We start from the raw sequence: 12,238 nt of genomic DNA on the forward strand, positions 1-12,238 counted from the left end.
ATGCTCATGCAGGTTTATGGTACAGAGGCTGATGCAAATAATAGTAGCCTCAAGGTGCATAGTTTATAATCACCATTGCTCTAATGACAAATGTTCGGGTACATATTCTAAATATATATGTAAATACATGAGTTTATAATGCAATTAATATAAATTTGTATATATATATATATATATATATATATATATATATATATATGTGTGTGTGTGTGTGTGTGTGTGTGTGTGTGTGTAGATCATCCCCCCCACTCACACAGCAATAAACCCACTATTAGACTATTAGAATAAAACAAGAAAAATAACAACAACAACAGCAAAAAATTATAATGAGTAACTGAAAGTCATTGACTTGATTTAAAATGAGGTCAAAAAGATCACAGTTCTTTGTAAACAAAGAAACTTATCCTGTGTGACTACTGTCTCATTCTTTCCCACAGTTCTGTCCTGATGTCAGGAGGATATATATGTGGGTTCCCAAATTCTTGTCTCCCTAAGGGAATTTTAACTTATATAATTCTCATCAGTAAATATGAGCCACCACTTTAAGCGGCATAACATTTCTTCAATATAGCAGATGCTAAATATTACATGTTTAACTAAGTCACACATCCAAATGATGCAATAAGTATCAGGTTATAGCTGGAAATAACAGTAATCTACACAGATAAACAATGCTAATGATATATTTTATTTAGATGAAAGGATCTTTTTATATTTTTTCTTTTCCAGTTTCATAATTTTAGCAAGCATATAATATTTTCAGATATTCCAGAATTGAATTCTAAAATAAAAGTCAAAATATTAAACCATCTACTTTTATAGGTTATAGGTATTAATGACTCAAATAAAGAATGCTTCTTAATTAAGTGCCCAATATATACGTGGCCTACATTAAATGCTGTGTGACCTTTACAGAGAAAACATGAGACATAGATATTACCTTCAAGAATACTCCTTACTTGCTTTAAATACGGAAAGCCAATCTTAAAATATTTAAGGTGCTTTTTATGAATTTTTAATCTATAACTATGAGAAAATAGGCATTTTTGGGTAACAGATGAAACTTCTTAATTTTGTAATCCATTGAACAAAAACATTTTTTCCAAATACTGTATTTGTGCATTATTTAAATGTTTGCATTTTAAATTAGGAATATAAAACAACAGGGGATAACTCCTCTAGGCAATTAAATTTTAATTTTTAATATTGGAGTAGATTTAGGGACACACTTCTAAAAAAGTGTTATATTATTGTTATTATTGTTGTTATTTAAAAAATGACCCATAATATGTAGATGTGGAAAATCCCTATTTTTCCAGTGGTCAGATGTTTTGAACTTGTGTTGACTGAACCATGAAAAATGGCTGATTTTACCACTCTAGCACTAAGGAAACTGTACCTGAAAGATATATTTCTTTGTTTAGTTCCTGTGTTTTTTCCCTCTGAATTATTTGCTTTTCCTACAAACTTCAGAATCCTTTCTCTTACATTTTCAAATTATTTGCTAACCTCTTACATGAACAAGATAGTCTTCAGTGCTTAAGATGAGAAAAAGGAATTTACTATTTTTTTTTCTTTTCCTTTTTTTTTAGCGCTGCATGAGTTTAAAGGTTTTATTCTAGAATGGAAAATTTCGCTGAAGATAATACAGTCACAGATGTAGACAAGAAGGGTCTTGTTTCTTAAACAGCTTCAAATGTCTACATCTGCATAACTCATCACGATATCCCAAATGTGGGGAGAAACACAAGACAAAAGAAAAAGAAAAGAAAGGAAAAATTGGAAAATATGCTTAAGTGCTGGTGAAGTGAGCTTCTGTCAGGAACACCAGAATACAACAATATCTGGAACAATAATTAACCCCCAAATACTTCACAAAGTATAATGACATTTCTGATAATTACTTGAAAAATTAATTCTCAGAATGTTTAATACCTAAGAGAAGTCCCTAAACAGACTGCAAATATGGAACTGGCTTCTGAAATTCTGAGAAGGATGGGAAATGTGTTTCTCGGTAACCTTGAATCACATCCTGACAGTGCCATCTACCAGCAGCAGTGTAAACTGCAGTGGAAAAGCCATCCTATAACCAATTTCTGACTATAAATTACGCAATTTCTGAGGTCATGAAATATATAGTTGTGTCTAATACACAAAGCATTTTATTTTTAATTTATAATTGTAAGCTTTTGTTGTGGCCTCATAACAAATGATGGAAGTGGTTTCTAGTTACCAAGAGGGTATCAGATAATCTATGAATCACTTCATGTAGATCGACATGGCAACCAAAATACCACCTCCTGAACTGTTTACTATTCCACAATCCAGTTTATTTTAATCACTACCAACATGTTCTCCAGGATAATAATGAGTCCTTTGTCCCCGACCTTCTGTGAGGGTTTCTCAGTCAGTGAACACTGGTGACTTCCTGCATCACTAACTTTCTCATGGTATCCTAAAGTCCAGAAAAGTCCCATCTTTTATCCTAGCACTGATTTAACTTGATTTTAGAACTGGAAAATTAGTCTTTATTTCCTATATAACTTTAAAGTAACTGAAATTAATTACTATTAAATAATCAAGGCATTATCACAATCTGCTTTTGTATGATTTGATATGGAGCTTGTGGAATGGGAGGGGCACCATTCTAGAGTTTCCCTTGGAGTGCTGCTTCAATGAAAAGACATTAAAATCTCTCCTGAGCATGTGGTATAAACTTTTCCGTCCAAAAATAATAGTCAAGTGGCTCCACACTCACTCATTTCCTTCCCTCCTTTTCATCCTCTTCCTCCTCCTCCTCTTGTGACAGAAGCAGAGAAATTAATTTGAGTATTTTAAAATACATGTCTTGTGGAGGCCATAGTTTTTTCTCTTTTCTGGACACAATTAGAAAATCAGGAGAAAAAGTAAACTGGAGGACAAACATATCTATGAGGCTGAAAAATAAGCATTTTTGGAAGATGAAATGCAAATGCTTCCATGGGTAACTGAATTGGCTGTGGCTTTTGGTCTACTCTAGGGATTAAAAAATTGTTTGTGGGCATAAACAATGAAACATTGTAGACATTAGTTACTTGCCTCAAGGTATTTCTTATTTTACATATAACATTCTTTGTGGATTACAAATGAAGTGAATGAGGAGGGCGTGGGGTTATGGCTCAGTGGTAGAGCGCTTACTTAGCATCTGTAAGGGACTGGGTTCGATTCTCAGCACCACAAATAAAAAAAAAATATAATAAAGTCCATTGACAATTAAAAATATATTTTAAAAAATGAAGTGAATGTCCTGCCTCCTTCCTTTCCCTCCCACCCCTCTTCTTCCCTATCTGGAATTCATTTATTCCTCCCATGCTCCCCCTCCCTACCCCACTATGAGTCAGCCTCCTTATATCAGAGAAAACACTAGGCTAGGCTTTTTTTTTTTCGGGGGGGGGGGGATTGGCTAACTTCACTTAGCATTATCTTCTCCAATGCCATCCATTTACCTGCAAATGCCATGATTTTATTCTCTTTTATTTCTGAGTAAAATTCCATTGTGTATATATGCCACACTTTTTTAATCCATTCATCCACTAAAGAGCATCTATGTAGGTTCCACAGTTTAGCTATTGTGAATTGTGCTGCTATAAACATTGATGTGGCTGCGTCCCTGTAGTATGATGTTTTTAGTCCTTTGTGATGGACATCATTATCCAAAGTACATGTATGAAGATGAAGATATGAATTGGGTGTCAACATACTTTATATACAAACAGAGATATGAAAAATTGTGGTATATATGTGTAATAAGAATTGTAATGCAAAAAAGGTACATGTATAAAGACAAGAATTGGTGTGAACATACTTTATATTCAAAGATATGAAAAATTGTGCTCTATATGTGTAATAAGAATTGTAATGCATTCTGCTGTATTGTATTTAAAAAAATAAAATCATTTAAATTTAAAAAAAGTGAATGAAAAGAATATTTTCAGGGCATAAAGCTCAATTTGGTAGACTTCTCCTTCAAAAGCTTCATGAAGAAGTTCGAAAGATCACAAATGTCACATTTTGCTTTTGTTTTTGGAAGAAAGAATATCTTGATTGTACTTGTCATGACCTCAGTAACATAAGGACCTATTCTTTTTGGAGAGGATGCTTTCTATATCCTTGGTAGACTTCACAAAAAAAGACACTACCTGGGACACAAATAGAGGTGATTAAACCAGTCATTTGGGTAGAAATCTGTCTTCATCTCACTCAAAATATTACCTAAATGTAATCTGAACCATTTAAAGTAGCTGTACTTAAATCACATTATGTTTTCAGTTGTAAAGACTGATAACTTGATAGTTCCCAAGGGTTCGATGCTTACAGTTTAAGTACATACTTAACATTGCATGTGCTTTCTCTGAAAATCCCCAGGGCTTGACAGAGATAAGTAAAGATGTGTAGAACTGTGTAGAAATCTGTGAGTATCTCCAAACACAATATTATTAGTCAGCTCTATATTTTTAGTCATTCTTACATAATATAATATTGTTACTGGTAGTTAATGGAAGATAACAAAAACTTGATCTCAGCATTTTAAATATTTATATATTTGGAAATAGAATTCTTGTGAAAATGGAAATTACTACACACTAAAAATACACGATAGGTATTGTTTTGTGTAGGTTATGGGTTCATATTTTCACTCATTCTCTATCATAGAATTAGAACTTTATTTCCGAATGGCTTTCTCCTCTGGACTATTGCTTCAGTCTCTAACTGTATCCCTAAGAATCTTACCATTCTTTAAATGGCACACCTAACTAACTTTGCAGCTACTGGACTGATCTGGCTAATCTCATTATACCACAATCAGTGCATAAAAACACACATTGACCCTCAACAATTGTCCCTCCTGTTGAGACTTCATCTTCCCAGTTCTCTATCTCAAATGTGAAATTCAACCACACTGAAATTCAACCAAAAAACTTTAAAAGTTTTGCTCTCACTGTTTGTTTGCCATGCCACCCTTGAACTTCTTATATTTGTAACATCTTCAGTCATTTTTGAACACTTACCTAAGAGAAATCTTTCTTGACCTCTTATGGTTTTCTATTCAGCTCCCCGTATTTCCAACTCACATTGCACTATAACCACTTACTGGGCAATTCACCAGACTACAAGAATTTTGTAAGCAGTAAGTTTGGGTGATCCATATAGAAAGCCTAGCCCTGAAAACAATGTTTGCCAAGAGATTGCTCAGCAATACCAGTTCATAGAATAAATAAGATGGTTGAGTAACTTGAGAAGCAAAGATATTGAGAGGCAGTTTGATTAAGGCACTTTTTAAGTCTACTTTCTGGAGGAAAGACACTGAGACCCTGGAATCACAATTACTTCTCAGTATTCTTTCTACCCCTTACCTTAGCTACATAGTGAGTGTCTCAGTAAGAATGACATACTGTATTTCTCTCCGTATTTAAACAGAGTAGGTGATTAAAGAACAGTGCAATTGGAATTCAATACCCTCTGCTCCATTACTGAGATGGAGAACACAGCTTTGGAAGTTGTGACTGAGGGACAGCCTTCCCTACCAAGGAATGGCCTGCTTTCTTCTTAGCCCTCTTTCCCACGGTACTTGGAAGCATAGGTTTTTGTTTGTTTGTTTGTTTGTTTTTTATTGTTTTTGTTGTTCCCCTCCTCATTTCCTCTGGATTTTTTTCTTTCAGTTTTTCTTCTCCTCTTTCTTTCTTTTTTCTTTTACATTTAGAGAAATAGATCCTGTTGGCTAGAATCTGCTTCCAATGTGTCTTTATAGCTTTTCTTAAACCTGGCTACGTATTAGAATATCTAAGGTAACTTGAACAAGAAATGAGTAGATTCACAACCAAAGATTCTGATTAAATTGACTGGGGGGTGGATCTGGGCTACTAGTAGGTTATAAACTTCTCATCTGAGTCCATCTGATTTTAATGTATGGGTAGAGTTGATCATCACTACTCTTGATTTATTTTCAGATGGAATGCTGAAATGGCCTGGGCTTATATTTGATTTGTACATCATTGTTGTACAAAACTTCCAGGTCAGAGGATGTTGCATCCTCAATGATACTGATTAATAAAATATGTGATGAACAATATATCTGAAAAGATTGTTTTCCACTTGCACTTTAGTTTAAAGATGTAGCCTGTCAAAAATGTCTATGAGGATCAATAGGAAAAGAAGGTATCATGGGATTCCTTACCATTAATGTCTAACATTGTCTTGAAAAGAATGTACCTAAGTCTTGGAAAGCCCTCTTACTGCCCCTGGGAACTGAGGCATTTGGTGAAAGAGGTTAAGTAAAAAACAAGATAAGCACTTTCTCCAATTTCTCTTTAATTCTTTTTTTAAAATATTTTGTTTTTTAGTTGTAGTTGGACACAATACCTTTATTCTATTTTTATGTGGTGCTGAGGATCAAACGCAGGGCCCTGCCCATGCTAGGGGAGCACTCTACCTCTGAGCCACAACTCCAGCCCCTAATTCTTGATATTTTAAAAATAAATTCCCATTCTCCCAAATTTTAACTAAGTTAAATTAAAATTTTATTTAATTGAATATGAGCCTAGATTAATGTCGATTGTTAATTAAAACTTTAAACTGTTATTTTTAACATGGTAGAAGATAATGAAAAATGGAAAAAAAAAAGAGCTGTACTTGGCATCACAATAGAAGAGCAAATTGCACTCTGGTGCCTTAAGAATGTTTTAAGAATTATTGTCATTGATGGAGAGAATGAGGATTATTTTGAGATATTGATTAGAGTGTTGGTAGGTGTTTAAGGAAAGCAGATGTTGATAATGTGCTAGTCAATTCACTAGTCTCTTCTTTTTTCCCCAGAGAATTTGCTGTGGCCCATGGATTCTGCTAATGAGCAACTGATCTAAGACCTCTGTTCATTTTTGATTGGACAATGACACACATTTGCTTTAAAGCTATTCAGTTTGTTGGTTGTGTAAGGCTAATCCTATTCTATAAAATTTAACAGTCCCAGTGATATTCGGAGGATTTTTGGACCCAGGTATCTTAAGGTTATATATTCCAAAGGCTGATGGCCAATTTCAGCTATGCCTAAAATAAAAATAAACAGATAAATCAGATTTCAAATAAAATGTATTGAGTTTTCAGTTAATAAGTATGCCTGGGAATGAGTGTCAGAGAGAAAATGGAGAGAAAAGCCACCTGCTGACTCTAGTTCCTGGGAATCCCAGCTATACTTCCTTTGAGTCAGTAGGTGAGATTCCCTTTTATTCATTAGACACATTCATTTTTCCTTGGTGAATTTTAGTTCAATAAAATAATACCATTCTTAACCAGGAATAGTGTTAAGGAAGAAAAATAAAATATTCCAGAGCACAGATATTTAGCTTAATCTGTGCTCTGAATTTCTTTTGCCTTGGATTAATAAAGTTTTGAGGAAGGGTTTTCACTTAGAAGAACAGACTATGGAAAGAAATATATGTATACATTATGGGGAAAAAAACAGAGCTCAAAACATGAGGAGAGCATTGTCAACGTCAAATTCTGCATCACTTCATACCAGTAAGTTATTTCTTATTATGTAATTTACACTGTAATATTTTTTAAATGAACAAAAATATTTTGAATATTTTTAGAAGTCTACATTTATACACTGGTAAGAAACAGTTAAAAAATGAAAGAAAAATGCTAAAATTCCTAAAAATGACAATGAAAGTGATAAAAATGTTTAGGAGCATTTATGTGCCAGGCTCTGTGCCAAGTCAACAACAACAAGAAGCTAGGGATGATAACATTATGAAATGAGAAATATGATTATGGTACTTTATGGATAAGACAATCAAGGCTTAGCAGGGTGATTCTGGAGACTAAGACAGAAGGATCCTGAGTTCAAAGCCAGCCTCAACATCTTATTGAGACCCTGTCTAAAAAAAGAAAAAGAAGAAGGAGGAGGAGGAGGAGGAGGAGGAGGAGGAGGAGGAGGAGGAGGAGGAGGAGGAAGAGAGAGGGTTAGCAAATTAGGGATGTGGCTCAGTGGTTAAACACACTTGAGCTCAATTCTTGGTACCAAAATAAAAAAGAAAGAAAGAGAGAAGAAAGAAAGAAAGAAATCTAAGCCTAGAGTGGTTACTTTACAACCCAAAGTTGTATATTTGCAACATAATGTATTTAAATTTTAAAATCAATTGAGTCTTGTTTTAGACCCATGATCTTAATCACTCTGTTTTATTATACTTAAAGGAAAACTTTCCTTAATTTATGGAGATGAAGAAGTGGAAATTTATCCAGGCTAGTGGCAAAGAACACCATCTGAGAAAAGAGAGTCTGGGAGTGGGGCTGCCTGAGAGAGGATATTTCATCACAGCTGGTATTCTTGGGAAGAGTTAGACTTTATAAGAAAAACGTAATTTGAAAAAGATGTCTTGACACTTCTGTAGAGGGTTGATCAAAAAAAAGGAAGAAAAGGCTCAAGATTATTTTAGTAATTGAAATAACAACGTGTGGTTTTGAGTTATGGTTGTTAAGGTTCATAGAAATTGGTAAAAGAGAAAAAAATGAACTATCTGTGATTTTTGAGAAGCAAAAGACAAATTGGAGAGCATCCATATTTTTTGACAAGGAAAGGAAAATGATTACTTTTTACTAGTGGTATAATGCAATTGTGAATAAAGATGTGAGAAAAATCTTTCTTATTCAAGTGAATTGTCTTTCTGTCATGTTATTGTCAAGTCTCCTGAGCATTTAGTTCAGCAAGTTAACCTCAAATTAGTATTTTAGCTTATTTCATTGTGTCTTTGTCTTGTTCTTCAGACTTTGCCTTCTCATCTCTTGGATTTTTGACTTCCTGACTGATATACCCAATCCTCCTAGTGCAATATTCGGCTCAGTTTACAATATATCAACTTGATAACTATCCCTAGGTAACCTTGATTTCCAAAGGGACATCATCACAGATATTTATCTAGTTTTAAGAGATCAGCTATTTCTAGTGGAGCTAACTATTCCTTGGCCACAGTCCAAACACTTACTTTCTTTGAGTTCTTCATATTCAGAATACCTTCATTTTATTTAGAAGATCCAATATATTTATATACATATATTGGTTAGTAGACAATTTGCTACCATTTTTTCTTTATGTACTTTTTTCCTTATTTCTTTTCTTCCTTTGTGGTACCAGGGATTGAACGTAGGTCCCTATGCATGCTGGCAAGCATTCTGCCACTGAGCTATATCTCCAGTCTTGTCCTGCTTTTTCAACTTGTAATTTTAATAAAGAAAAATGATGGGCTGGGATCATGGCTCAGCGGTAGAGCGTTTGCTTAGCACGGGCGGGACCCGGGTTCGGTCCTCAGCACCACATAAAAATAAAGGCATTGTGTTGTATCCATCTACACCTAAGAAATAAATATTTTTAAAAATGATAGCCTAAATAGTAGTTCTGTAGTATTTTTTTCTGCAATTCCTTCTCTCATTTTATTGTTTATTAACATTGTAACTTTAAATTCTTTGCAACTATTCTTTTGAATGGGAGTCTATGATTAATTGCATGTGCATGCATGTGCTTTCATGGTTAGGCAGCTATACCAGAGAAAATGGATTATTAGATGTTGCATTATTGGCAAAGAGTATACAAATTTAGACATTATGAACATATTTACAGATTACTTTCCAAACCTATGTCTATGCACACCAAATATATATGAAGGCACTTTTTACCATGTCCTTGTAAGCTCTGAATGGTACCAGTTTTTTAATTTAATTAAGTAGTTATGTAAAAAAGTATAACATTCTTTTATCAGGTTAATAATCACATATACCTCTTTGTGAGGTGTTTACTGTGAGTTTACTGGTTATTTATAGTTATTTTTTTAAAAAAATTTATTTTTTAGTTGTAGTTGGATTCAATATCTTTATTTATTTTTATGTGGTCCTGAGGACCGAACCCAGGGCCTCGCACGTGCTAGGCGAGCGCTCTACCACTAAGCCCCAACCTCAGCCTGATATTTATAGTTCTTATGCTAATTTGTGCTTTCTTTTCCTTTATTCACTTATTAAAGTAGTTCTTTTTAATTTTTTTATACAAATTCCCAAATTTTTCTCAGTATTACAAAAAAGATCTACTGTTTATTAATGTGTTATGGCATCTTTATTTGGGGGTATTTTATTAAGATTAGTTAAGTTTATTCCTCTATTTGAGTGAATCTTAAACTGTATACTTGAAATAATTGTATGTGGAATGCTTAAAATGTATTAAAGCAACCATGAACTTGTTGGTTTCTTCTTCTTTTTTTTAAAGATTATACAATAAGTAAAGACTACATGGAAAAAGAGACTTAGTTTACCTAAATTCACATATAATTCAACAAATTCATAAAGCATGCATTCTAGACTTAAAAAACATGTAAGAATACATCAACCTTGTACTATTTTTAATTATTGCAGTATGTTAAATACAATTTCAAACTACCTAGAAGACAAAATTGAAGTATTTAAAAAGAATAAGAGAAATGAGATTATGCTTGCCATAAGTTGTATTTTTGTATATTTCTTCATATGGTCTATTTTAAGGCAGGCAATTTTTAGCATATTGTGAACAGCATATATGAATAAGTATACTGTGTTGTCTCCCAACAAAACATTGTGTCTGAACTTCATATTGATTTCAGAATAATAGGGGCTATAATGGGAATTTGGGACTAGATTTATAGTCCATAGTCAGATTTTTAGTAACTGTGTTGTAATTTTTTTTTTCTAGTGCTAAGGATTGAGTCCAGGACCTTGCATAAGCTTGGCAAGTTCTCTACTACTGAGCCATACTTTCAGCCCCAGTGACTATGACATAAAAAATGAAGCTGAGGAATTAAAAGAAAAATAGAAATTGAGGACTTATAGTTGGAGAGAAATGCTCAAGGAACAAATCCCAAATTATTATGGGAGTCAAGATAAATTTACTTAAACAAGAGAATTTTTCCCCCATTCATTTTCTTACTTTACTATCAGCCAAATATTTCTTCAGGAAAATGAAATCAATATATAGAGTTGATTATGGCCATGGACCTACGATAGCATAAAGCAATGCCTTTCTCTTATTTTTATTTCTGCTATCTCTTTCTTGGTGGGTAAAACAGATCAACTAGAAACTTCTTTGATCTCTTCAGGACATCTTTTAAAAAGATATTACTTAAGAGTTTCAGAGATTAGTTCTTGGTACCTGAGAATTGTAATCAAGAAACAGGTCCTTTTTCCCTTAAGTACATCATTGGTTCACATTCAGGATAAATAATATATATGTTCAAACCAATCAATATGGGTACATAAATGAATGAGTCACCACTACTTATTGTGTACTTATGATATGTTAAATAATATATTGTTGAGCAAAAACATAAAGTTTATCTTAGGAAATTCAAATATATTTTAATAAAAATAAATTTTATTTTGTTTTATATGGAATATAAAAAATTACAGTAGAATAGTATAAATTAATGGGTGTTGGAGTGTTGGATATCTAGAGTCTTGTCCCAGCTTTGCCACTTCCTAGCTATGTGACATTGGGCAATTTATTTGACCTACTTAAGTGGTCTTCATTATGTTGTCAGAGATTATTTCCTCCCGTCATTTGAAAAGCGTAATGGAAAGAACACTGGACTAGGAGCAGATCATGGTTTGTGGTTTCTGCTCCTGGCTCCAGGATCTACCTGCTCTGGTCTCAGTTTCTTATTCAATAAAATAGAGAGATTGGATCAGGTAATTTCTAAAGCTTCTTCCATATTTTGGGACACAATTAGCTTTGTCTTCACCCAGAATTTTATATTCATGAAGGAAAATGAGTTTTCTTAGTCCTCCCCTTTCATAGTCCTTTATTTATCTACTTATTTATTTTCCAATGTGCAACCCCTTTCAGTGCCAGCAGCCTTAGACTCAGAGGCCAGACAATGGTTCGGGGCCAGTTTGCTCTGGCATGGGACACTATGAGACTGACAGGAAAGGCCTGCCATAAATTCAAACCTATGCATCCCAGTCCTTTATATTAAAAGATCTGTTTGAATCTAAGAGCAAACTATGCTGAAAATTTTAAGGTTTCAAAATCATTTATGTACCAGAAAAGACCTTTGCTTGGATTTCAAACAATGGTAGGAGTGGTTTTAGGAAACAGTCCACAGTACAACTTATTTCCCAGGGGTTTGGAAAGAAAGACCTCTCCTAAAACTTGCATTTTTGAGAAAGGTGGAGCTGAGCTCTCATC

The 12,238-nt window shown here is 33.7% G+C and overlaps 1 non-coding gene across 1 annotated transcript; it reads right to left on the minus strand.

Annotated features, from left to right (window-relative positions):
• Positions 1–11,876: 11,876 nt before the first annotated feature.
• On the minus strand, positions 11,877–12,006 carry LOC114090543 (small nucleolar RNA SNORA42/SNORA80 family). Its single transcript, XR_003582373.2, has one exon. It is a non-coding gene; the product is annotated as a small nucleolar RNA SNORA42/SNORA80 family (small nucleolar RNA).
• Positions 12,007–12,238: the final 232 nt, after the last annotated feature.

The sequence above is a fragment of the Marmota flaviventris genome, chromosome 1 (genome assembly GCF_047511675.1).
Source record: "Marmota flaviventris isolate mMarFla1 chromosome 1, mMarFla1.hap1, whole genome shotgun sequence".
NCBI lineage: Eukaryota > Metazoa > Chordata > Mammalia > Rodentia > Sciuridae > Marmota > Marmota flaviventris.